The sequence below is a fragment of the Polistes fuscatus genome, unplaced genomic scaffold, assembly GCF_010416935.1.
Source record: "Polistes fuscatus isolate 324 unplaced genomic scaffold, CU_Pfus_HIC Scaffold16, whole genome shotgun sequence".
NCBI classification, from domain to species: domain Eukaryota; kingdom Metazoa; phylum Arthropoda; class Insecta; order Hymenoptera; family Vespidae; genus Polistes; species Polistes fuscatus.
The window spans coordinates 656,555-684,259 of record NW_025113064.1 but is presented as its reverse complement, the minus strand read 5'-3'; the positions used below and the strand labels follow the sequence as shown (position 1 = coordinate 684,259).

The 27,705-nt window shown below is 37.3% G+C and overlaps 2 long non-coding RNA genes across 2 annotated transcripts in view; both read right to left on the bottom strand.

Annotated features, from left to right (window-relative positions):
• The window catches only part of LOC122514843, a 79,153-nt gene extending 54,483 nt beyond the window's left edge, over positions 1 to 24,670 (bottom strand). Inside the window, exon 1 of the long non-coding RNA XR_006303134.1 lies at positions 24,507 to 24,670. This is a non-coding gene — a long non-coding RNA (uncharacterized LOC122514843). The remainder of the gene's footprint in view (positions 1 to 24,506) is intronic.
• On the bottom strand, positions 12 to 17,267 carry LOC122514844. Its single transcript, XR_006303135.1, has 2 exons — positions 17,183 to 17,267; positions 12 to 102 (listed from the first exon to the last, which is right to left on the bottom strand). It is a non-coding gene; the product is annotated as an uncharacterized LOC122514844 (long non-coding RNA).
• Positions 24,671 to 27,705: the final 3,035 nt, after the last annotated feature.

The window sequence follows — 27,705 nt, the reverse complement described above, 5'->3', positions numbered from 1 at the left end:
ATTCCTTTTTCTCCCTTCATCTTCTTCTTTTTCTTCTCCTTGGTGAATTAGCAATCTTATCTATATGATTTCAATCTTCTGTTTCTTTGTATCCAATTTTAGCTAAAACAGAAAAAATCACACACACACATACAGGCGTATATTATATTTAAATATTATTACTTAAAAGAAATGTAAAATGTAAATATTAGACGTGTAACATACGCTATATTCTTTTCAATACTTGATTAATTATTTTTTCATTATTTGATATGTTTTAAGAAACAATACGAATTATAGTTGACTGTCATTCGAATGAAAATTTCTTGTTCACAGTCTCATGTGTAATGTACATTTGTAATATACATTTTGTTGTATAAATTGCTCGTAAATTCTCTAAAATAATAAAATAAATTTAAATCGTTGCAAGATAAACGATGTTTTAATTCGCGTTATATTTTTCATTGAATTATTTATTAGCGAAATATTTGTTGTCAGTCTCGGAAAAAATTAAATGGAATCATCGATTGAATGTTTTTACTATTTCCAATGTAAAATTCGATACACCGTGAAATGGGTGATGGAAATTAGATGAAGAATTCCAAAACGACACAATAATAGTTTCATAATGCTTCTCCTTAGTTGTGCGGTTAGCCAAGTTTAATTTCAAGTTAGATTTACGACCCACTGTTTTAAATGTAAGGCTTTTACCGATGATTCGCATCAAATGCATTCTAAAGATTTACATGATTTTTGACTAATGTTTGTATCCATTATTTATCGTATACTTAACAAACGAAAGCAATATATTTGAAACGCACTTAGGCGAATCTATTCTTATCGATTAAACAATTACCATACAATTTACAATTTTAAAATATTCATTTCCCCCTTCCAAGCTCTTCAACCCTACACATCCTCCAAAAGAATTCCTACCGTTCGATGATGTACGTAAAAATCATCTCAAAATCGTGTAGAAAATTTTGTGAAATTTTAAATTAATGTTAAATGTATTAAATCTCTAGATTATTAATTACTTTTGTTCGTTTCCTTTACTTTACTGCACAATCTGCTTCAAAAAAGTGGGCATTTTATTTTTGTATATATTTTTCAACACGTTAATAAATCGTATGAAAGAAAAATATAAAAATGAATTCAATTCAATGAATTCAATTCATTGGCAGTAAGAGATTCCGTGTAAACCAATTGAATTGCTTTTCGTTAAAGAATGAAAAAATCACTAGAGACTATATTAAAACGAACGTTTTAACTGTTTCCTCGAGATAATTATATCCTCTTAGTATCGTCGTCGGTTAGAAGAATGTTTATCGAATTAAACGAGCCAAAAAGTAAGTAAGAACGAACGAAAAGAAAAAGAAAAAGAAAAAGGAAAAACAGAAAAGAAAAAACATTCCTTTGGGAAATTTCTCTTTGAAGTAAATTCGAGTAGAGACAACGTCGACACACTCGAAATTCGCATCTCGTTTCCAATTTAAAAGCATCTGTAACGATGGAGTTGACATTGTTTTCCCTATGCCCGCCAAAGCACCAATCATACGTACGTACGTATGTACTTTTAAATAAATACATGCATAAATATAAGCACACACACATATACACGTACACATTTGTATTAACTGGTGTGCAGAATCATTTTCTATATATGAGTTGGACGATTGCAGAGAAAGGGAAAGGAGGGGGAAAGGGTAAGGGGGGAAAAGGGGGGGGGGGAAGAACGTGCAAAGTAACTCGGCGTGCATGCCGCGTGGAAAATGAGAAGCTACCCGTAGAGATCCGTCGGAGATGTTAGCCAAAGCAAACAAAGTACCGACTTGGCGCACGGACCACAGCATCCAAGGAGGACTCCACTCAAACCAACTGGGAAAGAAGGCAAAGAAGAAAAGGAGGTGGAGGAAGAGGAGGAGTAAGAGGAAGAGGAGGAGGAGGAAGTTACCCCTCGACACTTGACGATATAATACAGTAATCGTTTCATTACCAGATATCAACTTCAACGTACTTATCTACAAACAACTTTATGTTTTCTAAATTGTTAGATGTAACTATTAATTGTATGCTTTGATATTTGCATCGTTCCATCGTATATTTCTTTTCTTTTTCCTTTTTTATCGTCAAAGAATTCGACAGTTTTTTTTTATGAAAGATTTTCAACTATATTTTATTTATAATCGTTCGGAAACCATTTTGAGGAATAATTTTTGAATGAATTGTTACATGTTTCTTAACTTTTGTCAAATTTAAATGTATATTGATTGAACGTTGATATTTATTGATTACCTGAAGCGAATTTATTACTGCACTAATTTAATAGAATTCAAAAAAACGTTGTCACAATTTTTTCTTTATTTTCTCGTTTACCTTATCCCATAAGGGGGATGTGTGATACACACACACACGCGCGCGAAATAAGAAACATCGTAAATTGTACAATTTTATTTCTCTCAATTTAAAAATAAAGAAATAATTCAAATACCAACGTAAGAAATAAAATTTGTGTTTAGAAATATTTTTCAGCGTTGGAAACACAAGGATTATATTTTCTAATCGTATTGAGATTATTCTTCTACTTTCGTATATTTATGGGAGTAGGGAGATTAGTGCTAAGAAGAGTCTTTGTATATTTCTCAAAACGACAGAACAGGAAGAATGAAGATCGAGGAGGTGAGAAGGGGTGGGAGAGGAGAATGAGGGGGAGGAACTTGCGATCGTTCGGAGAACGATAAACCGATCGTACCGGGAGGCGAAAATCTTGAGATACATTCGGCCGTTTAATGTCCTCATAAAAATTCTTTCCTTCGACCACCATGGTGTTTAGAGAAGAAGAAGAAGAAGAAGAAGACGAAGAAGAAGATGAAGAAGAAGATGAAGAAGAAGAAGAAGAAGAAGAGAATGAACGGGTTTTCGAGTCTTCCACTCTCTCTTACTCTTACTCTTTCTCTTTCTCTCTCTTTCTCTTTTCTAAACCCGGGGAACGACCAAGTAAATATACTCGCGACCCTCAACGAGGTCCTAAGCCACAAATTAAACTATAAATACACCGGTGAACGAGAAACCGAACGTTACCGAACGCGACACAACATGGCCAACTCACGATTTTCACGAGTATCGGTTTCACCCACGTAATTTCTCAAACGTTTATAGAAATAACATACTTTTCGATTTCCCATAAAGGGAAAATCGAAAGAAAAGGAACAGTATAAATGATAAACCTACAAAAATTCATCGTAATCGAATTAAAATTGTCAACAAAAGAAGTAGAAGAAGAAGTAGAAGAAGAAGAAGAAGAAAAATTGTATTCAATTATCTTAAGCTGATTAATCAGAATGAACCATGCAATACTTTGCAATACTTTCCACTCGATTACCCGAAATAAAAACGAAACATCATTTTTACTTCAAAAAATCGAACGAAAAAGATTCACAAAAAAAAAATAAATAAAAGACATCGAGTTTATTTTTACAATCGGCAGTAGATTGAATCGTTTGCGAAAAAAAAAGGGGAAAGACTAAAACCAAATAACGTTTTCTCAGCGAAATCTACGGAAAGAGATGGAACGATTCGAAATATACGCATCATGCGAGAAGATGGAAGGAGATAGAATGAGAAAGAAGATGGTAGAAAGAAGAAGGATAGAAAGAAAAGAAAGAAAGAAAGGGAAGGGAAGGAAAGGAAAGAAAAAATAAAAAGGAAAAGATGAAACTTTACAGGAACGAACAGCATATGCGATACATGCGTTTTACTATACAAGATCCGCCGACTTCTCTCTCTCTCTCTCTCTCTCTCACTCTCACTCACTCACTCTCATAATCTCTCTTTCTCTCTCTCTTTACTCCTACTGGTTATACGAGTGCTTTTTTGTCAGTCTGCGGCATCTTTCTCTCTCTTTCTATCTCACATACACACATACACATATACAAACTCTCTTCAACCATAGCTTTTGCCGACAAACCGACGTGCACTCCACTTACGTTTGCTTTGGCTACTTCCCCTGCGATCTTCGAACGGCGTCTTCTCGTTTTCCTTCTTTTCCCTCCCTCCCTCTCTCTCTCTCTCTCTCTGTTATGCCGAAGAGACCACGTTTATTTCGTTTCACTCGTGTAAGTTTCGTTTATGTAAGTAAGTTCGTCCGCTTTGGCGGCGTCCCACACCACACGCCAAATTTTCGCATAATCTTTTTATCTTCCTCTAAAGACGAATGTCGGATAGTAGCATCTAGAATGTATGTAGAATACATCTACACGTAAATATATATATATATACATGTACGTATGTGTGAGTATGTTTTTTTAAATAAATCTTTTACATCTTTTTTTCTATACGATTTCAAATGAAAATCTTCAAGTTATTGAAGTTATACTTCTTTTGGCGCGTTTGGGAAAATGTGATGGAAGTGATTTTTTTCCGAACGACACCATGAAGTTTGTCGGTATTTACGAGGCACGGGGCTAAGCGATTTCAAGTTTACGGCATGAAGTTGTCTTATTTTCTTCTTCCCACTTTTTTTTTCTCAAGCGGGTCACCCATCCAAGTACTAATTGTACTCAGCGCTGCTTTACTTAAATGATCGAGCGGGAACCAATGCTATCACAGCGCCATCATGGCCGTTGACGAATAAAGTAATTCGATACATCTCCCTTATATTTAGTATGATCTGATAACTATATTTTGATATTTTTGTTTTTTTTTGTTTTGTATTCTTTCTTATATATGTAATATATCGATCGATTGAAAATATGTTTCCTTTCTTTTTTTTAAAGTTATTTTTGAGGTTTTTGAGGTTATATTTGTTTTGGTACGAAAAAGAAGTATAACTTCTTACGTTACACACCAGTTTTTTTTATTTGTTAAATTTTTTTTTCTTACATCCTTTTACGGTAGCATGTATAATCTAATAGAAAATTATTCACTTTTAAAATGATTAATTATATTGCATTTTTTTTTTTTTATAAACATTGACCGAACAAACGAGACGTTTCTTTTTTTCTCTCTCTCGGTGGACGATAAACAAAACGAAAGAAAAGAAATGAAAAAATAAAATAAAAATCCCGCGAAGAAAAAAAAAATATGAATCGAAGAAGAACTCGGACGCTAATCCGATTTTCGCGACAGGTCGATCTCACGCATGGTTTGGCCAAACGGTAGCATGACTCGAGAGTCCAAAGTAGCATAAATCAGAGGTTTATGGTCACGGGAGAGAAGTCAAAGGAGGAGGCTTTGCCAGTCGCTTTCTAACGTCACACATTTTACCCAAATCGTTCACGAGATATGCTTCGCACAACGAACTGCAGATTTCCAACCCCCTTTTCCCCCTTTCAACTTGATCATACGACTCTTTCACAGTTGTAATATTGTTTTTTCTTCTTTTTTCTTATTTCTTCTTCTATCTTTCACAACCCTGACGTGGATAGTGAAAATACTAAATACGGTTGACACGATGAATCATGCGTTTCTTCATTTGATCCCCTTTTTGTTATTAACAGCTCAAGAAACGTTTTTTAATTGTTTTAAATTGTCTAATTTCTTTCATTATTTTTCCTAATTCTTTTCTTTTTTCTATTTTCTATCGAACGAATTCAATAATTTAGATAAGATTTTTTTTAATGAACATGATTTTTGTACAGGTTACAAAGAAATCGAATTGATAAGAGAAATAAAACAGCATATCAAATATTCTAATCGAGGAAAATAAATTGGCGAATAGTAATTTGTGTAAGATCAAAGAAACGTCCTATAAAAGCTCTAGAAGGTAGTTTGAATTAAGCTAGATTCTATCGTACGAGCCAACACGATTGTAAACCGCAAACAACGATCGTCGCGGTTTAAACCGCGTTACGGAATTTAGAATCCGTGACCACCGATTAATCTCGTGCCGGTCGTTATCCGTCAACTTCTCTTACGTTAGTCCGAGTCTCGTGTGTTTCGAAGTTTAAGTTGTTCTAGCATTTGCACTCGATTGCTATTAAACTTAAATTCCCTGATGTATTTTCTACGTTAAATCGTTATTATATTATGTATACATGAGAGGAACAATAACTTAAAAATATTTCTCCTGCATTTATAAATTCTATTATTTCGATATTAAAAAACATTTATCATTCATTATTTATATATATTTGTATTTTATTTGAAAAATAATATAAAATAAATGATCGAAATAATATTATTAATCATTGCTGTAACTAAAATTCTGTCGACAAAAAAAAAAGCATTTCTTTATAATATCACAATTTGTTAATTTGTTTATCAAAATTAATTCCAAAATATGATAAAAATTAAAAACACAAGCCCGATCGATAATTAAATACATACACAAACAAAATTTCAATCCTATCTTATCGAGAAGATTTTCCTTTAACGGAGGTTGAAGAAGAGTAACTAACTGTTCTTAGTCGTTAAAGAGAAATCACAATAATAAGTCCAATCTGGCGGTGATGCCAAATATTTTTACGGTTTCGACGATACGATACGGCATAATGGTCGACCAAACTACAAGAGAAAGAGAGAGAGAGAGAAGGAGAAACATAAGGGGGTGGTAAGGGTAAAGAATTGAGTGGGTTTTCGAGAGTGGTGATGGTACGAAACAGAGTAAGGGGGTGGAAACGAGGTAGGAGTAGTGGAATTTCGTGGGAGGGTGATGATAGTTCGTTTCTTCGATGTCGACGACACTGCGATGGGGGTTGGGGTGGTAGTGGGGACGTGAAAGGTGGAAAGGGGAGGACGAAACTACTTGCTAAGTCCTTGAGGTTCTATTCTGGTTGGAAAGATAGAGAGAGAAGAAGACGGAGAAGGGTTACGATCTCGTTGATTGCTATAGTTCGACTACGGCTAGCATATCGAGGGCTGTAATCGCCTCGGGGACAATAATTAGACCGACTAAAAATCTGGCAACGATCATGAAACTAGAAGACCTCTTTATGACGACTTTTACCCTACGCCATCTTCTGCTTCTCATCCCCATCTTCTTCTTAAACTTCACTTAACTATGATATATAAATAAAATATCTTAGAAAAATACTAAATTTTATTATTAATAATATTATTAGAATTAGAATACTAAAATAATTGTTAATTAATCTCGATAGAAGTGTTTATTATTGTCTAAAACCTCGACATATATGTTCGGAGCACCGTCCTCTTCAAAATTACACTTCAGACTGGGCCTTTGTCCTCTATGTAAATACTTTTATTAAATATTGTTCGTATTACTTTCCGAATTTTGCGCATGTGTATAAAGGGAATAATGCATCTAATCGATAAAATTGAAGATTAGAACGCTCTGATTTTAGCATTTTAATCATTTTTATCTAATTGTTTAAACTATTGTATATTTGAAGTACACTTTGGGTACTAATGAACTTATGGGACTACCTAATTATTCGATTAACTAAAAATCCTAAGATTATATTCTTTCCTAACCTTTTAGGATAATCTAATAAAACGTTATAAAGGGTAAGTAGAGAAAAGGTAGTACGGGGGTTGTACACCTTAACATATATTTGTCTGCGAAGTTTCTTAAGAGTTATGATGAAACACACCGACGTTAGCAGGAGGGCTAGTTTTTGATGTTTGCACTCGTCTTTATCATCCCCAACCCCCTTCTCAATCCATTTTTCACCACCCCCTCTTCCCTTATTTACCTCTCCACTTTTACTAACTATAATGTTGGTTTATACTCGGGTTTAAAGGTACTCTCTTTATCTCTTTCTATCTTTCCCTTTCCCAACACGTATTCCAGTTTTGTGATTCAACCCTCTTCGTTCATCCACTTTCTCTCGCACAACCATGGTGGCACCCCGCAAACCAGCTAACCCACCAACCACCACCACTATCACCACACCCGGTATATTCATCCCCTCTCTTCACCTCACCTCTCCACACTTCACCTCAGCAGACCTTACTGAAACACCACGAGCTAATCTATGCGAGTCTCGAAGAAGCTGATCCAACGAGACCGCCTAACTCGCATAATGGCTTTTCATTTGCAGAGATATTAATTAACAAACTACGAGACTTTTTCTTCCTATCATTAAAAAAAATAAACAAAATTTTAAGCATCTTCATTAATTAATCATTTCTTATTTCTTTTTTCAATGTAATGATTATTTCAATTTGATTGGAAAGTACCCAAAACAAAAAGTCAAACATTGAAACTAATCACTGTTGTCTGTTCTCAAAAAATGATTAAAATATTTGATTAAAAATTATGACAAATAAAATATCGAATTTTAAATTATATAACAAAATAATGCAAATAATTATTCATAATCATAAAATCACTATTATTATTATTATTACATTGTATACGAATAATCTGATCATCTGATCAATTAAATCAATAACGAGAAATAATCATTGAAATTGAATTTAGATTTGATTGAAATCTCAACGAGATACGTATAACAAAAAAATAAGAAGAAATGACATAGTGAAACCTATATGAATAAAATTTTAGTTTGTCTTTTGCAATTTGGTAGAAGAGAGAACCTAGACAAGTATGAAAGAGTAAAAGTAAGAGAAGAGGAGTAACCAAAGAGTAGTATAAGCGTTCACGGTGGACATACACTCGCTACTCAGCAGGCAACATACATGGGGGAGGACTAATTACCATTACGCTTCTTGCACAGCGAAACCGTCGCGAAATAGGAAACGGAAAAAAGAATGAAACAGAAACAGAGAGAGAGAGAGAGAGAAAGTAAGAGAAGAGAAGGGAAGAGATATGTCCTACGAGAAAGAAGAGTTCAACATTCTATCTTTGTCTAACTTAACTGAACGAAGATAAAACAGAAAGAAGAGAAGAGAGTCCAAACCGAAAGCACGAAAGAGAGAAAAAGAGAGAGAGAGAGAGGACAAGCAAATGCACTGTAATTAAACGGCAGGCGAAGAAGAGCGTTACGTTGATGAGGGAACCAACGATTCGAGCCTATCCCAAAAGAGAAACAGAAAGAGACAACCAAATAGACGGACAGAGAGTATAAGAGAGAGAGAGAGAGAGAGAGTGATGAGGAGAATGGGAAGTGAGCTAAAGTGCAACCATGACGCGTTAATGCGAACGTGTGCGAATCGTCGCATACCTATACGCACTTGACCCGTCCAGGAGTATTAAAGTCCTAGTCGAGAGAAGGAGAGGATGAGAAATAGGGGTGAAGGAGAGAGGGGACCGTAGTCCGGCACTCTTAAAATGTTATGACGTGGAACTCGTGATTTCATGGAACATTTAATCACTATATCGGTAAATAGCCGAAACAGGGATTCTCCGAGTATTCCACTTAACTCTTCGCATACCTAAATCATACGACAGGTTTATCGATAATTGTATAACATAACTTAATCGATATTATTTAAAGAAATGATTACGATAATTTATCCTAATTATTTGATTTTATTAGTAGAAAATATAATTCTATATGATATGGGTTATTTTAATTAATACAAATTATAAGATAAAAGGGATTTAGAAAAATAAATAAGACAAAAAAAGAATAGGAAAAAGAAGTCTGGTGCTAGGATGACGAGGGAACGATCTACGAAATCGTTTCTTGTCTCGAAAATCGGAATAACGGAGAACCACTGAATGCGGTCTCGTGCGAAGACACTCGAGCCAAATAGTTACAGCATAGACCAGACTCCCTCTCTCCCTCTTCCTCATCGTCTCTCTCTCTCTCTCTTTCTATCTTGTTGGCTATCGTCAACGATCAGAGTGAGAGAGAGTGAACTAAATAACGTAACGTTTGTTAAAGTGTACAGCAAATAGAGGAAAGATAGTAAAACCGTAGAAAATTTTGAAGGGACCGAGACAGGGTTTGATTATAGGAGAGGGGCGGAGGAGGAATAGGTTGTATGTACCAATTACACGGACAACTATCGCGTGTGGGTTAGTGGGTGGGTTGGGTGTCACATTTAAACGACGCCAACAAATTCGATTACTTCAGCTTCGAAATGTAGCCGCACGTTAAATGGTGGCCATCGCAATCGACGGACCTTGGAACCCCTTTTTAGGGATAAGGGTTGCTAACGCGATGTAGTTTTGGTAGTAGGCCCTATGAAAACGCTAGTGGAGATACAATTGAGAATATTTTCCTCGAGGATATACAAAACGCAGATGAACCCCCCACGTTGTTGCCACGAACCTGGAAACCTTTCATCCTCGAAATTCTGTGTGGTGTCTGTGTGTATATATGTGAGAGGTTTGTACGCAGCAGGTGAATTTATTTAACGACTAAACGGAAAATTATCGAGCCGTTTAGGGTTTGCGGTGTTTAGGCTTCTCACAGGTTTTCCCTTTCGAACTCGTACAGAGAACGTTTATGTTAGTCGAATGGAAAATGGAATGGAAAGGGAACGGGAAGGGAACGGGAAGGGATTCGGGTAGCTGGCTTTTCCAAGGGACTCGACATGAGAGAGCGTACTATTTTATGAGAAATTATTGTTAGGGTTTTATCGGTTAACGTGTTTCTACCTTTGCTCAGTAATCGTCGAGTTTACGCTGATGAGATGAAATACTTTCATTCGAAATTGAAATTAAATCGAATTCTTAAACAAGTAGTGGAGTGGCCGAGGGGTAGAGAACGCGTTCTCGTTCTTTCTGGAATTGAAACGTTGTTGTTCCTGGTACGAAACGTAGGACGATTACTGAAGAATCTAATGAAAAGAGAGAAACAGAGAGAAAGAAAGAGAATTAGGGAAGAAAAATAAAAGAAGTGAGAAAAAAGATAGGAATTAGGTACGAATAAAAGTGAAGGCCAAGTTAAATGAGTTCTTTTCCTTTATTTTGTTTTTTTTTTTTTTGTAATCTCATTATTGCACGTTCAACCTAAAAATGCGATTTTATTTAACGTTCTATTCGATTTCATAAAATATGTAAAAAACAAATCCAATTAATCCTTGTTTCGAACTTTGCTTTTAATGATCAATCGAGTGATTAGAATCATTCACGAAAAATGACGAATTCAAGAAGACGATTTGATTGTTTCCTCGATGACCCTTTGTATCAGTCGTAGGAAACTAATACCAAACGTCCGTTAAAGTTTACCCCCTTCCCGCACACCACCCTATCACCCCTGCCACGTTCGGCAAACACTCGTCACTTTGCGTCTATCTGCGTGGAATCGCGAAAAGCGTACGCACCGAACCGCCGCGTGAAACAATTTGCCAGTCGATAAATTTTTATAGAAGGGCGCGCACGCACCAACCAAAAGTGCGGAATCGTGATAGGTACAAAAGTGAATGAGAGAAACGAAGAGAGCGAGAGAGAAAATAGGAAGGGACGATTGCTACGACAAACAGGGAATTGAGGGGGTTAGGGGTAGGGGGGAGCGGGAAGGAAGGGGTTTCCACCGTCGAAACGGAATTGAATCGATGTATTTATGTACCGTTTACGTGAAAAAAGGGGAAGAGGATGAGCTGGTGGTTGCAAAAGTAAATGCATATACGTATGTGTACATAGTAAGAGAAAGGGAAAGGGTTGAAGTTGGCACTCGTGTAATTGCACGCCACAATACGGTGGACGTTATCCAACCTGTTCCTTCGTAAAAGGGCCAGGAGAATGATCGTGTACTAGGACTAATATCGTATCCCCTATTGAGACTATTAAAACTAGTTTAACCATTTACGAATGAACGTAAACGAATAGAATTTTCATTTCTAAGTTAATTCTTATCTTATGGATATATATATTTAACGAGTGACTTTTTAAATCGCATAAAAATAGATATTCAATTCTATAGAAATAAAACTTCTACTATTCGTCTCTAACGAAATGTCAAAAGTTTGTTGAACTTTACGACAAATATACGAACATATGATGCATCAGAACTCTTTAACTTTTTATACTATAAGTGATGATATTTTCGTGGTTAGTAAGAAAAGAACGATAGGAGAGTTAGAGAAAGAGAGAGAGAGAGAAAGGGGGGCTGGTGAACTTTAGGATAGTCAGTTTATTCTCACGAGACCGATAAAAACCGATTCGTTTCATTATCACCGAACTCGCTGACATCCAGTTCGGATTAATGTCCTTTCGTGTTCCAACACGGTAAACGGCGTCCTCGGAATTTATTGTAATTGGTCTTTTGATATAGCGCCACCTCGCTCACGTGCCGTGCAGTCTCTACTCTTCATGTTCCATCTCCACCAACCAACACCAACACCAACACCAACATCACCACCACCACCTTCCCCTTCTCCACCTCCTCCTTTTCCTCCTCCTCCTAGGGAAACATCTTTCTCTCTCTCTTTCTCTCTAATTCTCTGAATTTCGTTTTGTCTGACCACCATTTTCCGAAATAACTATAATATTTTAGGAAACGTGAGAGAGAGAAAGAGAGAGAGAGAAAGAGTGGGATTTAGACAATGAACGGGCGAGCCAGCTTACGTTAGCCACTTCTCGTGAGCATAAATAAAGGGAACGATATTTCTATAAATAAATCAGTGTTCTCTCTCTTATACGAGAGAAACTACTCATTCACAATACGAAACGTCCAAGCAATTCCTACGTCGTGGTTTCAATGTCGCTCAGACGACGTTCTACTTATTCGTCCTTTGACCTAAACCATTCCCAACCACCTAGTACTCCTCCTTAGACCTACCCTTTTAGTATCAACCGAGACTAACTGCTATTTGGAATATTTGTATAAATAAAATAGTAGAATAAAGAATGTATATTAGGAAAGTTTTTATCGATCCTATGATCAGAAAATATTTTAACAACCAACGGACACAGTATTGTTACGAACCAATTCGGTAAAGAAGAAGATAAGTTTTCTTTCTAAGGAAGAAAAGAAAAGAATAGGAGGAGGAGCAGGAAGAGTAAGAGGGTAAAAAGGGTAAGGAGTGTATTTTAGTAAACGACAGTAACTGTAAGTTTGAAACGTACGGAGACGAAACGTTAGAAACTCTAAGGAAGGAAGGAAGAGTATTGCGAGAGGGTGTTGGAGAGTTTGAGAGGGACGTGGGTCGAATGGTATGATGGTTGGTGCGAAAGGGATGGAAGAAGTAAGAGTAGGGTGAGTGAGCGAGTAAGTGGGTGGTTGGGTGGTGGTTCTGTTGCTCGCCCGAGCTCTGCGGAGACTCGTCGGCTGGCATCGAAGGGGTGGGTTATAGGAAGAGGAGTAGCAGCGGGGGTAGAAGAAGAGAAGAGAGAAAGAGGAGGAAGAGGACGAAGAGGGGGATGAGGGGAAGGGGAAAGCTGAAGAGGCAATATAGGAGAAAGCTTATTATTGGAGTTCGCTGCACCCGAGAAGAGAACAAAATACAGGCGAGCAGTGATTGCTGTTTCCAATTGAACCTCTCGTGCGCCACGCTCTCCACCTGAATGAACGAGCTAGCGGAAAATAATCAAGCCCCGCCTGGAGCTACTATCTAGCATTTGTGTATCCACCTTTCCAACCCCGACTACTACTACCCGTTCGTCGTCCGACCTCCTCCTCCTCCTCCTACCCACCCTTCTCTCGTCTTCTTCTTCTACCCCCATACTCTTCCTCCTTCACCTCCTCCTACACCACTTCCACCTTCGTTGTCTCCGCGTATCGGAGTCGTCGTACAAGTTTCCTCGTTCGAGTATCAAATTACTTTCTTACGAATCCAATGACAATGAGGGGGATTCGCCCACCCCCCTCCTACTTGTTTTTTTTATATATTTTTTATTCACTTAAAGAATATATTCGTTAATTGTTAAATGTAGGTAAGTCTAAGACAAGACGTAACTCGATATGAACGAAGAGTGTCTGTGTCTCGTCATTGGAAGAGACAAAGTGAGTGAGAGGGTTTGGTGAAATAGGGAATTATCGGAGTAGAGTAAAATCGCGTGATGTCTGTCAAGGACAGACACCTTTAGTTGACGTGCGCCGTTGTGCCGCGTATTCCGCGGAATCGGTCCAACCAACCCCAACTCCAACCCCAAACCCCGGGTTCCTCCTATTTCTCTCATCCCTCAACCTTATCCCTCTTCCGTGCCGAAACTTTCTATTCCCTTCTCGTACTCGTGCTACTTCAAACCTCTCTTTCGCTCTATCACGTCGCACGAGAAGGAATCGTGTGTCGGCGCCGAATAAGAAAGGATGGGGGTGGATGATAGAACGAACAGATAGAGAAAGAGAGAAAGATAAGAATAGAGATGGATAAAGCGAACAGGCAGAAGCTAGGTCGATGGATGAAGACAGCAGCAGCAGCACCAGCAGCACCAGCAGCAGTAGTAGCAAGAGGAAGAAGAAGAGCTGGTGGTGCTAGAAGAGGAGTACGAGGAGGAGTAGGAGGAGGAGGAAGAAGAAGAAGAAGAAGAAGAGGAGTAGGAGAAACGAAAGGGGTAGGAACGCAGAGGAATATGAAACAATCGCTTCATTGGAAAGTCAAGAACCTCTTGAGCCCGTCGGCGTTTGACTTGCCATTAGGAGCGTCAGTTTTAATTGTGCCTGCACTCTCATCCTCGTCGTCGTCGTCGTCGTTGACGTCGTCGTCATCGTCGTAGTCGTCTATGTCTATGTCTATGTCTATCTCTTGCAGTCTGCAACGGAGTCTCAGGTGAAGTGTATCGCCTGTACCCACCACTGCCTATGCGCCTTTCCCTCATGCCAGTCCTCATTCCCCCTCTTACATTCCGTCCTGTGCCTTCTAACCCACCCAACCTACCCCACGTGCCCTTTAGCGATGTCTCATTAGTTGCAGCACTGCAACGGATGAGTACACCCTACTGCCGCCCGAACCAACCCTTACCACCACCACCACTACCTTCATCATATACTATCACCACCCCCTCCACCCGTCATTCCTATCCATGTCTTTCTCTATCTATCTTTTGAAGCCCTCACGCAGATCCGGCACTCGCAGACTCCCACCTCGTCACTCGACGACCTACTCCTTATCCCCGTCCACTTAGCCCCTCGCGTGATGACTAGACGGGGACAACTCGAAGGGGGATTCGACTTGGATGATGATTCTCTCAAAGAGATCGCCAACAGTTCGATCCTAATCGACCAATTCTCACTCTCGCTCTCGCTTTTCCTTTCCCTTTCTGTGTATGTGTCTAGGTTTCGATGCGATTGCACGTTTAATTGCACGGGACGAGAGAAACTGCCAAAGTGTTTACCACCACCCAACCCGCCTCACCCAGTCACCCCCCTGTAGGATTCATTCCAACGTGTTGGCGGGCTTTTCGCCCGGAAGATACCGGTGAAAGCGCGAAGACGTTCGTTGAATTATTCAGAGAATAATAAGACCTGAACCACTCTGTTGCTTCCTATTAGTTGGCATCTGCTATTCGGTCCGTCAAACGGATTCTCGATTCTCTAATCTGAACCCTTCTAAACCAGAAAACCCACACAATCATTCTAAACAAAAATACGCTCAAAACGTATTCCACACATCTTTTTCACTGGATCAAAATACTGTAACAATAAACTCAAAAAACAACAAAGTACCTTTCGTCGAAGGAAATAAAATAGGCTTTTAGGCTTTTGTAGGTTTAGAGAAAGAACAGAATAGAAGAAGAAGAAGAAATTTTTAACTCTGACCCAGTCCGTTGCTTCGCAAAAAGGGGTCGAGGGTGTCCACTCGAGTGAGGTTCGCGCAGAACGGTGGGCGCGAGGGCGCGATTACCCATTCCTTTAGAATTAGCAGGACATCAAACTTGCACGGACTAAGAGAACGCTAGAGAGAAAGAGAAAATGACGAACGCCAAACGATAAGAGAGGAAATACAGAGAGAGAGAGAGAGAGGACCAAGAACGAGAGCCTTTCAGGTCGTTTCGCTGGGCAAACAAAGCGAGCACCAGCCTCGCTTGCACCCCCCTCCCCGCCCCATCCTCCAACCCTCAACGTCATCCCTTCCCTCTAACACTTTTTCTCACCCCACTTCAATCCCCGAACGTATGTATACGTATATGTATGTGTATATGTGTATATGCGTGCTCATATCTGACTCGGCTGTTGCATGCGCGTGTGTTTTACGTACATGTGTATATGTGTGTACCATAGTCGCCAAGGTTTACGGCTATTCCCTTAATTGCAAAGGTATCGCTTTTGTACTTCCGTATAATAACCTTCTTCCCGGGGCTGAACCATTAGCCTCAGCTAAATGAAGAAGGCCTTCCCTTTCTTTTCTTCTACTTCTTCTCTTTTTTCGTCTTCTACCATATCCCATGCCCATCTCCTTTCCCTCGGCCCTACCACTCCCCCCGATTCACCCCCTTCATCGTGATTTTTCTGTGATCCCTTTGGTCTCTATCTTACTAGCGATTTCTTTTTCTCCAAATTCTCGGTTATTCGCCCTGAACTCGAGGGTAACTGTGAGAAACAAGAAAAGAGGAGCGAGGGGAAAAACGTGGAAAAAGGGAAGAAAAAGGGCCACGGAACCTGGCCCGTAGGTAAACGGCGTACGGATTGCTCTCTGTGAAGGGAAAATAAAAATAAAAGGAAAATTTAAAAAACAAAAAAGAAATAAGAAAAAGGACAGGAAAGAAAGAGGTAAGAAGAATAAAGGGGAAAAAAAGGTATTTAAAAAAGGAAGAGAAACACAAGATTCTTCGCTTCTAGCGTCCTGTACCTTTGACTATCTCTCTCTCTCTCACTCACTCTCTCTCTCTCTTTCTCTCAGAGTCTTTGGCGTATAACGCAGCAGAGTCTTATATTTACCAGCCGCCGACTAATGAGGAGCAAATCTCAAGATAACTGCGGGAGCACGCGCCACGTTGAACGTGGCCTCTGATGGAAGAAGGAGAAGTGGGGTAAAAAGGGGTGGAGGGTGGGAGAGGAGCCGAGGAATCGGAGGATCGTAAGATGAGGGAGTCTGAGAGAGAGAGAGAGAGAGAAAGTTGTGCAGGAAAAAAGAAAACGTGCAGTAATTGTCTGCACCAACTAAGGTTGAAAACAAATGGTGCTTTTAGATGATCTTCCCCGTTACTATACACCTTCTTAATAATACAAAATTTGAATATATATGTTTAAAGTACGCTCGTGTGTGTGTGTGTGAGTGTGCATCATATTAACGATGAACCTAAACGAATATTCTAATCGATATCATTTTGTTCATTTTTAGGTATTGCTAAAAATGAATCAATTGTATCGGTTTTCATTCTTCCAATTGTGATATTTGTTTCGAAGTTGGTAGAATAAATACAGGGAATAGAGTTGCATTGCATATACATATTTAGGATAGAATTTGTTGCATGAGAAGCTAGAGGAGACGAGAGAACTCTTACTATTCGGTAAGCCTCTATTTCGGGGTCGCAATCCGCGGGCTGTTTTAGTCGGGATGGCTTGTAGTCAGAGCCAGGTATTTCCGTGTATCAGTCCAAGTGTGCTTCTACTTAACAAGCTTTCACGCATTGTGAGGAACATGCTTAAAAGGAAACCAAAAATGAGGACAAGTAGTCCAAGCGGGTAGAAGAGGTGTGAACACAAACCTGAGTAGGATGGGTGGGGGGTTGGGGGTGTTGAGAAAGATATAGAAAGAGGGGTGAGGGTGGGAGAGGGATAGCGAGGATGGGGTTGGGTGGAGTAGGGTGAAAGGGTTAGTTGGTTGGTTTGTTGGTTGTCGGTTGACGTTTCCTCTAGGTGAGTGGAAAAGATAGGAAGTGTTAGAATCAAGCAGAATCACCGCGCACGACACCTCGGGCACCCTCTCGTATCACGCTCTTTTTCACTCCGAGTACGGGTTACAAACAATAACAAACAGCACTAATGAGGCTCTTCAATACCGTAGGAAACAGTCGACTAGTCGACGACGAGTCGAGCTTCTGCTACGACTGCGGATGGTAACAGTGTGTTCACTTGCCTCTACTTGTTTCTTTTTTACTTTTTACCCCCGCTTCTGCAGAGTCAACTCCGATCCTTGACAAAGCTTCCGGAATGATTGCAAACGATGTTGTTCGACACTTCAAAAGAGATCCACCAAAGGAAGTGCATTCGACTCTATTGTTATTCGTTTTATATTATTTTCATTCCTTTTTTTTTTTACCCCATCTTTACCTTTTTTCTTTTCTATTAAAGTTTATTAATTTATTTATATATTACCGTGGAAGATCGAAATTGGAGAATGTCAATTATTTGGGGGATTGACATTACACCAAATAAGTAGTGGAAACATTGAATATTTAGGTTCATTTTGAACATATATCGAACCACCATGTGAATCTCGATCGTTATCTTCAAAATAACATATACATGTGTCGATATTATTTTATACTTATATATCGACGTTCAATATAAGCAATAATAATTACGAATGATATTTTCGTAAAATATGATTTGAAGTATAAGATATAGAACGTATATTCTGTAACATTCGTGACGTTAATCTCTAAGTTGGTTTTAACTTTCGCAATACGATATCCCCGTAGAAGAGCATCTTTCTCGTCGAGTGTTACAGAGTCCAACGTTGCGACAGGTCGACCAGTTCGCAATTAAACTGGTTGTACTCTGAAATAATAGCGACCGGTAGGATTGCAAGCAGCCGGTGAAATTCTTGCGAAAGGCGAGTCTCGTTTTTCTTCTCAACATTCGTTCCTCTTCCTTCTCCTCCCCCTCCCCCTCCTTCTTTTACTCCTCCCTACCATTTACTTCTTCTTCTTCTTCTTCTTCTTATCCAATGTTCCCTTCTTCCTTCGAACGAGTCGATAGAAGCAAGAAGAGTTACAAGAAAAAGGAAACTCTCTCTCTCCTTCTCACTCCCTCTCCCTGCTTCTTTTTCTCTCTTTTTTTCTCTCTCTCTCTCTCTCTTTCTCTCGAGAGAAAAGAAGGGACAAATATTTTCAATTATTGCCGAGCGTCCGGAGGAAAGAAACGTTGGAAAAGAGAAACTAAGAAGCGTTCGGCAAACGCTATGTAGAGGTTGAAATCCTCGAAGGAAAAATGCATCTAATTGGTACCCCTCTCGAAAGACGTTGGACAGTTTTCTGCAGCAAACAAGTCGAGAACGGGAGGGAAAAAAAAGCACATTGAGCGGAAAGACGATGTAAGAAAGAGAGAAAGATACGAGGTTAGGAAAAAAACCAGGACGAAGACGAATACGAAGAAGAAGCTTCAGATAAAGATGAAACTTCAGAGATGAAGATGAAGCTTCGCATGAAAAAAATGAAGCTTCAGATGAAGATGAAGAACTGGACTAAGCGAGAAATAGAAAAAGATGGTTGGAAAACTATGATGAAAAAAAGAAAACGCTAAGACAAAAAACAAGTGGCGGTAGGGGTAGGGGGTGGAGAAGAAAAAAAAAATATACAGAAATACAGAACCGTGCTAGATAGTGGTAGTAGTATTAGTATTAGTAGAAGAAGAAAAAATGAAGACAAAAAGAAAAAAGAAAAAAGAAAGAGAAGAAGGAAGAAAAATAGGGGTCTTCTTCTCGTAGTATATCTGGAATTCTAGAGCATCGTCGTAGCTCGAGTGTGTGTGCCGTGCTTCAGGCTCGCGAAAGATAGTTGGGCCTCTTCAAAGATAAAAGGGGGGAATCATTCCTTTTTTAGTATGAAACGCAAACGAGAAATTAGAGCATGAAGCTCTGTCTACTAGTTCAAATCGCGTATCCACCAGCCACCCAGCAAGCAAAGCAGGCAGGCGAACTTTACGTCCTACCACCCCTTCTCAAAGCTCTCAAATACCTACATAACCTTAACGAAAGAATGCCGACACTGACTCTCTACTACTACTACTACTAATACTACTGCTACTATAGAAACTCTTCTTTCTTCAAGATGCGACCTAAAAATGACATACCTTTTGACAAAGAACTAACCTAAGTATTTATTATTATTAACAATGTCTTACTTTATTATTATTGCAAAATAGTCTTTTTCTTTTTTTTTTCTAAATGTAATATTTTTATGTTGGAGATATGTAATCAATTATTTGTTCAATTTTAATTTTTCAATATTAATGTTGCATACTTTGAAATGAAATGATGCGAGTATTTAAGCTTATTAAACGATATCTATTTTATTAATATATTTCTTGTTCCGCGAATTAATATATTATTTTTACGTAATCTAAATATTACATCCCTTTTTTAAAAAGAACAAAAAAGTATTCGTTTATACAGATATTTCTACCAACGAAATTATTCATTTTGTAATATTTTCTCTTAATGTATAATACAAAAAATAAAAAAAAATAAAATTACAAAATTAATAAAAATAGAAAATAAACGATAGTAATATCGAGTACGACAAAAATTTATAATAATCCATCGTCAAATGCATCATCTCTCGTACGAAACAAATACAAAAAAAAAAAAAAAAAAAGAAATAAATTTCTATAATATTTAAACGTGTATTATTCAATTGAAATGAAAAATCCGTTCTCCTAGTGGATGAAAAAAAACTTTCGTCGAAACGAATTCGTCGCGGAACATAGATTCGAATTGCAGCTATGGTGGAAAGGGGGGGGGTAGGGTGCACTTTTGAAAGGGGGGATACTGGCGGGGGTGGTGGTATCCGTAACGGACGCGGAAATTTGAAACGATTTATCGCGAAGAGTAACTCCGCATTATGGATCGCTTAATGCGGATAGACTTAACAATACACAAAAGCGGGGGTTGTGTATCGGGGTAAAACGGGCGCTGCAAAAGGGGTGGGAGTTAATAGGACCTCATTGTAACGTAGAGGAAATTCGATAATCGCTCGACATACACACACAAACACCCCAAAACCGTACACATATAAATACACTCCCTTGCACACACAATTATATATACATAATACACAAACATATACACAGAGACTCGTGCCAGGTTTCTCTCTCTCTCTCATCCTTCATTTTCTTTCTCTGTTCATCTGACATCCTCGTACTTGGCTTCACTCCCTGTTCTTCTTCTTCTTCTAAGAGAGTTCTCACTCACTCTCACTCACTCTCACTCATTCTTCCTCTCTCTCTCTCTTTCTCTTTCTCTCTTTCTACGTGATGCCTTAGAGAGAACTTCGACTAAACGCCTCCACGCTTCCTTAACCTCCCCATTAATCAATATTATATCGCCCAAAACGTTCCTTTGTTTATTGACTGGCAGTTAATAGGTTTTCAGCACCTTCAGTTCGACGAATTTGCCGACACTATACCACCACCACCACTACTACTACTACTACTATAATAACGACGACGACGACGACAACGGTGATGGTGACGACAACGACTATGGCAAAAACGTAGACCATCGTTGCTTGTTCCTCCCCCCAGCCCACCCTTCTTTACCCTCCTCTACCCTCTTACGATTAGGCTTTTGCTTTCCTCTTAAAGGATCTTATTGTGTAAGCGGTGTAAACTGCTTTTACTATAACCCCCTCCCTCCCTCTTACTTCTCCTCCTCCTCCTCCTCCTTCTTCTTCTTCTTCTTCTTCTTCCTCACCCCCTGTAAGAATCGATGGAAACTCGCTTGCACCTTACAGTATCGAGCCGAGAAAATTGCTTCGCGACTTCAGCCTTTGTTCGTGCCGATCGAATCTTAACATAATCAAAAGGAATTTAATCGTCTGATGATGGAAGCTGTTATAACAATTACCAAAAGTCTACACCGTCAAAAAAATTGTTTATATGTATAATAATTTTTAGGAAATAAAATGAGTCGATTGATAGATTATTTTAATTGAATATTATACATCCGTTCAATGTTTTAATTAATACAATTAATAACATTTATTTGGATTACTCAAAAGTATATACTGCACCGAATTAATTATCAAATATAAAAAATGTGATTTTGGTGATTTTGATATAAAAAATTATTTATGTTTACGAGTGAGCATTTTTGGAAAAAAGTTCTACGTTCATTGAATAAAATATCAAACACAAAACAAAATACACGCAAATGACGTGTATGCGTCTACTCTACATCGAATAATAATACAATAATTATTTGCATAAAGTGTAAGAAAGTGCAACAACATGCAACCGATCATTTGTTTTTGTTTAAATACATTTATCTAGAAATCTAACCCTTTCATACGACTCATCTTTCAGATATTCCTAACAATTATTATTTAATTATTCCTAATATGAAATTAATTTGTTGTTTAAAAAAAAAAAAAAAACAGAAGAAATGAGATTCCATCATCAGAGTTAGACGTTGGTTGGTTGCTTGGTTGCTTGCTTGCATCGACTTCAAGAGTTTAACGCTGCGTTGCTTTGGTAAAAGTGTTTCGGTAAGAGAGTAGAAATTAGGTGGGTGTGGGGAGGGGTGGAGGGAGAAGAGGAAATTAGATGTTGCTAAATTCAGGGCAGCCCAAGACTCGGTGAAGCGCTTTACAGTTTCGTATTTAATTATGCTACGACCGCGACGAACGCGAGAGAGGACCGAGAGTGAAAATAGGCAGCACGCCCGGCGTTAATGACAGTAATGCGAAAGCTTCATAGGGAAAGGGGGGGGGTTAGCAAAGGAAGGGGTGGTACAATAATAATAAAATGTCAACGATGATATTTGAACGAACGAATCGACGTAACCTACATATCCAGCTGTTTTTCTCTACAAAAAAACCCACCACGATTAAAATCTTCAATTTGTTATTTTACGAAACGTCAATTATTGTCATAGTCAAATTCTCTATTTCATTCTTGACACCCGATCGTTAGAAAATTTTTATCATCGATTTAAGTAAATTGTCCACATATTTTCAAGTTAAACATTTTTTTATGCATTCGTTTACAAATTTTCTTTCTAAAAAGTGTATTTGCATTTAATTGCCGTATTTTTACTCGTACAAGATATTATTAATATCGGTTTAAATGTGTAACGAAAAAAATAAAAAGAACGAGTTATTTTCGACCGCACGAAATACGTTTGTTAATTTTCTCTTAATAATTATTAATTTAAACGATTATTCTGGAAACAATTATTGTAGCATAAAATTAATTATTAAAAAAAGAAAAAAATTGAAATGTATATAAGTGCAGCGTTAATTGCGTATTAAATCGAATAAAAAACGAGACAAAATAAATCTATAAAGAAACGAAGATAATAAAATAAAGACGAGGGGGGAAAAAGAAATTAAAAGATCTTACTATAAAAAAAAGCATGCTTGTTGGTAAAATAAAATATAGTAAAAAATAGAAATGACAGAAAGAAAGAAGTTATACTCGGAAACGGGGGTAGCTTAAATTTCCTCCTATCCCCGCGAGTTCCAAATCGTTCTGACACGTCGCCTCGTGTCACCCATTTAAGCTCCTTCTCGTTGCAAAAAGAAAGAGGAGAGAGGAATACAAAAAATAAAAAGAGAAAAGAAGAAGATTTAAAAAAGGAGCTTTAGAAAACCCGAATTTAACCGAACAAAACCGAACCGACCACCTTTCTTCTTCTTCTTCTTCTTCTTCTTCTTCTTCTTCTTGTAAGTAAAACCTCAGAAAAACGTACACGAAAGAAAAAAAAATATACATATATGTGTAAGAGAGAAAAAAAAAGTGATAAAAAAAAAATGAGAAGAAAGAAAGAAGATAACAATTCTTTCTCGCGAATTCAGCGAGGACCACGGGCGTTGGGAAATTAGCATCGATAAATTTTCTGCCACGTCGTACCTTCCACAATGTCTCAGAGTAACGAAACTACTCCTTGCAAAGGAACGGAAAGAGAGAAAGAGAGAAAGAGAGAGAAGAAGAAAAGGAAGAAAGACAACGGTAACACAACGATGACGTCGTGGATATACCTCGAAGAAAATGACACGATGATGTATAGCCGACTGTTTTAAGAATTATTTATTATTTATTGCCAAGCGTGCACGACACGTCACCACATACTATCATCTTACCATACACGCGCGCGTACACACACGAACATAGTAATACTTTGGAAACTCTTTGTCGACGAAACTACTCGGTTGAGATCTATTTCAACTCTACATAATTTATCTTTTTATATATTATTTATTTTATATCTTAATTCGCAATGATTATTCGCGCGCGTGTGTTTTACGCAGATTTATTTTCAGTAATTTTAATTAGATATTAATTTGTTAAAACAGTGCAATAGGCAGAAAAACGTCGTTACGAAACAGGCAACTTGCCTAAATTAAAGAATGAAGAAGAAGAAGAAGAATTTGTTAAGGGAAAATAATGATAATAATTATTCAAGTAAATTAATTGTAATTTTTATCGTTATTGTAACTCGCTGTTTTTTATATATATATTTATTTCTATTTAATTATTACTCTATCGATACTCTAATTCAAATTCTAATATCATTTTTTGACCATACGAAAGTTTATTTATTCATGAAGAAAGACAAAGAAGTAATATACGGAAAGTATATATAACTGTAACTGCAATTCTACTGTTAAAAAACAAAACATACGTTTTATAGGTAATTTAAACACTCCACTGGCATCGTGATTCTTATCATGTTTGAATAAATATATTTCTTATATTAAATATTAAAATAAAAAACAACGAGAGACAACATTTTAAACTGTTAAATAATATTCATAAAAATCCTAAACAGTATTAATAGATTTGTTTCAAATCACTTAAAAATAACGATAACATTGGTAAAATACTCTCCCCCTTCTCTGGTGGTGTTAACAAAATCTACCGCGATAGAAAAAAAATTCCTACCTTTGTTGTCCAATACTTGTCCATGCGCGTATCCATATATGTGTATCCGTGTATCCATGTATCCGTATCCAGTAATGCACACACTCTCACATTTGCACACACGCACATGTATATATCACTTTTCAACACTTCACACACATGTGCATATATATATGCATAAAACTTGCACACAAAAAAAAGCACACGCGTATACGTATAACGCGAAATAAATTATTTACTTATCTAATACATCGATGTTACATCTACCACGGTTCGGAAAAGACTAAATATGAAAACTACTGCGCAATACATTCGAAGGATATCGAACATAACGTACATAAAGGTCGTTGTATTTACAAAGTTCGGTGACGAGATTCTTACTAGAAAAAGAAACAACAACACACCTAAGGAAGACTGAGAGCGAGAGAGAAAGAGAGAGGGAAGCGATTATAAACAAAACATTCAACGGCCGAGGTAACGTTCTTTTGAATAATTTTGACCTCCCCTTCCCTTCGCTTTCAGTTGTTATTCGCGTAGGTAACGAACAGACGTGTTTAAACGTATTCCGTGTTATAATTATTGTATTTATACGTTTTCTTTTTGTGAATTAAGTGCGTGTGTGTTTTTTTACATTCGATACAGTGACCAGTGAATATTGGATACAGTGACCAGTGAACATTGGATACAGTGACCACTTTATATTGGATACAGTGCACACGGATATTTTTCAACGTGTTCCTGAAAAAGGTATTGTGCATTTTATTACATCATTTATTTTCTCATTTACATTAGGTACAATGTTTTATTATCTTCATTTTTTAATGATGATTTTTTTAAACCGTTATTCGTATTAGTTGTATCTCTTTAGCAGTACACGCGGGGTCGCACACGTATAATTTATTATCAATATTTAATATAGATCTTTAACGTTACATTATTTTATGCAATAATTCATAAAAAAAATTCATAAAGGATTATAAATGAGTATTTTTCGTATACCAACTAAGCACGTACACGCATACGCGAATTATATATAGAACTATATTACTTACAATTTCTAAAAGGAAAAAATTGATTAAATTATTTCGTTAATTATATTTTCTGTTACTACAATTAAACGAAGTCTTGTTTGATAAAAAAAAGAAATATATGGTATACGAAAAATATAACATTTCAAAACGGTAAATGACATAAAAAAAAAAAAACAAAAAGAACAATTTCATCGCGGAACACGAACGTTCTATTACATATCTCTTTAATTATTTCTTTAAGCATTTTACGAAATAAGACAAATTTGCGAAAAAAAGATATCATCTTCCGCAACATCGGGGAACGATTATTTTTAAGAGACGTTCCACTTACAATATTTCCTCCAATTTAGATAAACTCCCGAGTTAATAAGTAAGAATTGAAGAGAGTAGAAGTGAGAGAGTGAGAGAGGTTGGATGAAAGTATGGGGGGGGGTTTAAGGGGGTGTGGTAGTCGAGGAAAAGGAAAGGAAAGGAAAAGGGAAGGGCCGTCACCGTTTTCGAGTTGTCTATACGTGCATACAATAATAACGATGCCTCGAAAGATGCAATAGGGAAATTACCGTCTCTCCTCTTTCCCTCTTCAAATCCTCTCCTCTCCCGCCCCTCCGTTAAACCTCCCACCTTTTGCTTGCCCTAGCCGTGTGACGACACGAATGAAAATTGTCATTACGCGAACTGGCGCGACAATTATCGCGGCGTTCACGATTGCAATTTGCAACCGTCTGGAAACGGTCTAGGATTACTCAACGAATCATCTTGTAACTTTTAACTACCAGTCTGCGCGAAGGGGCTTGCATCTCTCTCTCTCTCTCTCTCACTTTTTCTCTCTCTCGTTCGTTCGTTTTCTCTTTCTATTTCTCTTTGGTACATTTCCCCCTCCCCCACTTCATTCTCTCTCACTCTCTCTTTCTTTCTTTCTCTTTCTAATTCCATCCCTCTTTTCTTCCTTCACCATCTCAACCAAATCTATTCTCTCTCTTTCCCTCTCTTACTCTCTCTTTTTCTCTTTCTATGTCTTTCTTTTCTTGTACTACTCTAGAGAAACTCAACGAGAATGAAATCTTATTTTACGGTAATCCAAAAGACTTCTAATCTTTGTTAGTAACTTATTGGTAGATTTATTTTGTTTCGTTTTTTTAAAAAGGAAGGGATTGTTTACGGAACGTTTAATTATTAATTAAGTAACAATAATACTTATAAATATATATATCACTTATATTCATACACATTTGTTATTGATGCAATATATTACGAATTATTTCTTATTACTTTTTTATGTCATACATATCATTATTACTTTTTGATTAGATCAAATTATCGATATGTACTAATCACGAAAATATTCTAATGTACTTTAGCAAATCACATTGTCCCTGATTCGTTTTTATTTATGTTCCCTCTTTTCCCATTAGACCCTTTTTCCCCAATTCTCCCTCGATTTATTCTTTTTTTTTTTTTTTAAATGAAAAGATACGAAGACGTAACGCATTTTGCTGATTGAAATTTTTGATTAGTATGAGGAGACCCTTCTTTTCTATCTCCCCCTCCGTCACTCGTCTCTCTAACGTATCATTAAATTCTCAATCGTCTTTCTTACGTGTTTTTGTTTTATTTAATCTAATTCGAACGCGTTTTAGAAATACCGTTTAATCTTCTTATACAATCAGTATCATAGAGTCTAAGAAGAAACTAACGAAATGGTTTTTAAAACGCATTGATCCAGTAATTTACAGTGTTACGGCACCCGCGACATCGTTACGAAGATTACAGAGAAGAACGAATATTCTACTTCGTGATACTCAAAGCGAGTTTTTTTTTTTTTATCCACGACCGCAAGTCACTTTCTTACGAAATAGCTAGGCTATCGCAAAAAGTGTTGCTTTAGTAGAACTTTTAATAGACGATGAATTTTACAATTTGTTTCTTTTTTTTCTTTTTCTAAATTAATATCGAATAAGAATTTCGTTTCGAAAAGATTGAACAATGTTACAAACTGCACTCGATTAGATTTCGTGATCAGTGTCATCGGCTTCTTCTTATCATTGTTAAAAATATTGCGTTCTATCTTCCAGTAAAATGATTGATTACCTATGCGAAGAGAATAAGTTTTCTAATGCTTTAAATCAACATTTTTTAAAAGAATTATAATATTTGTTCCTTTCAGAAGCAAAATTATTACTTTAACTTCT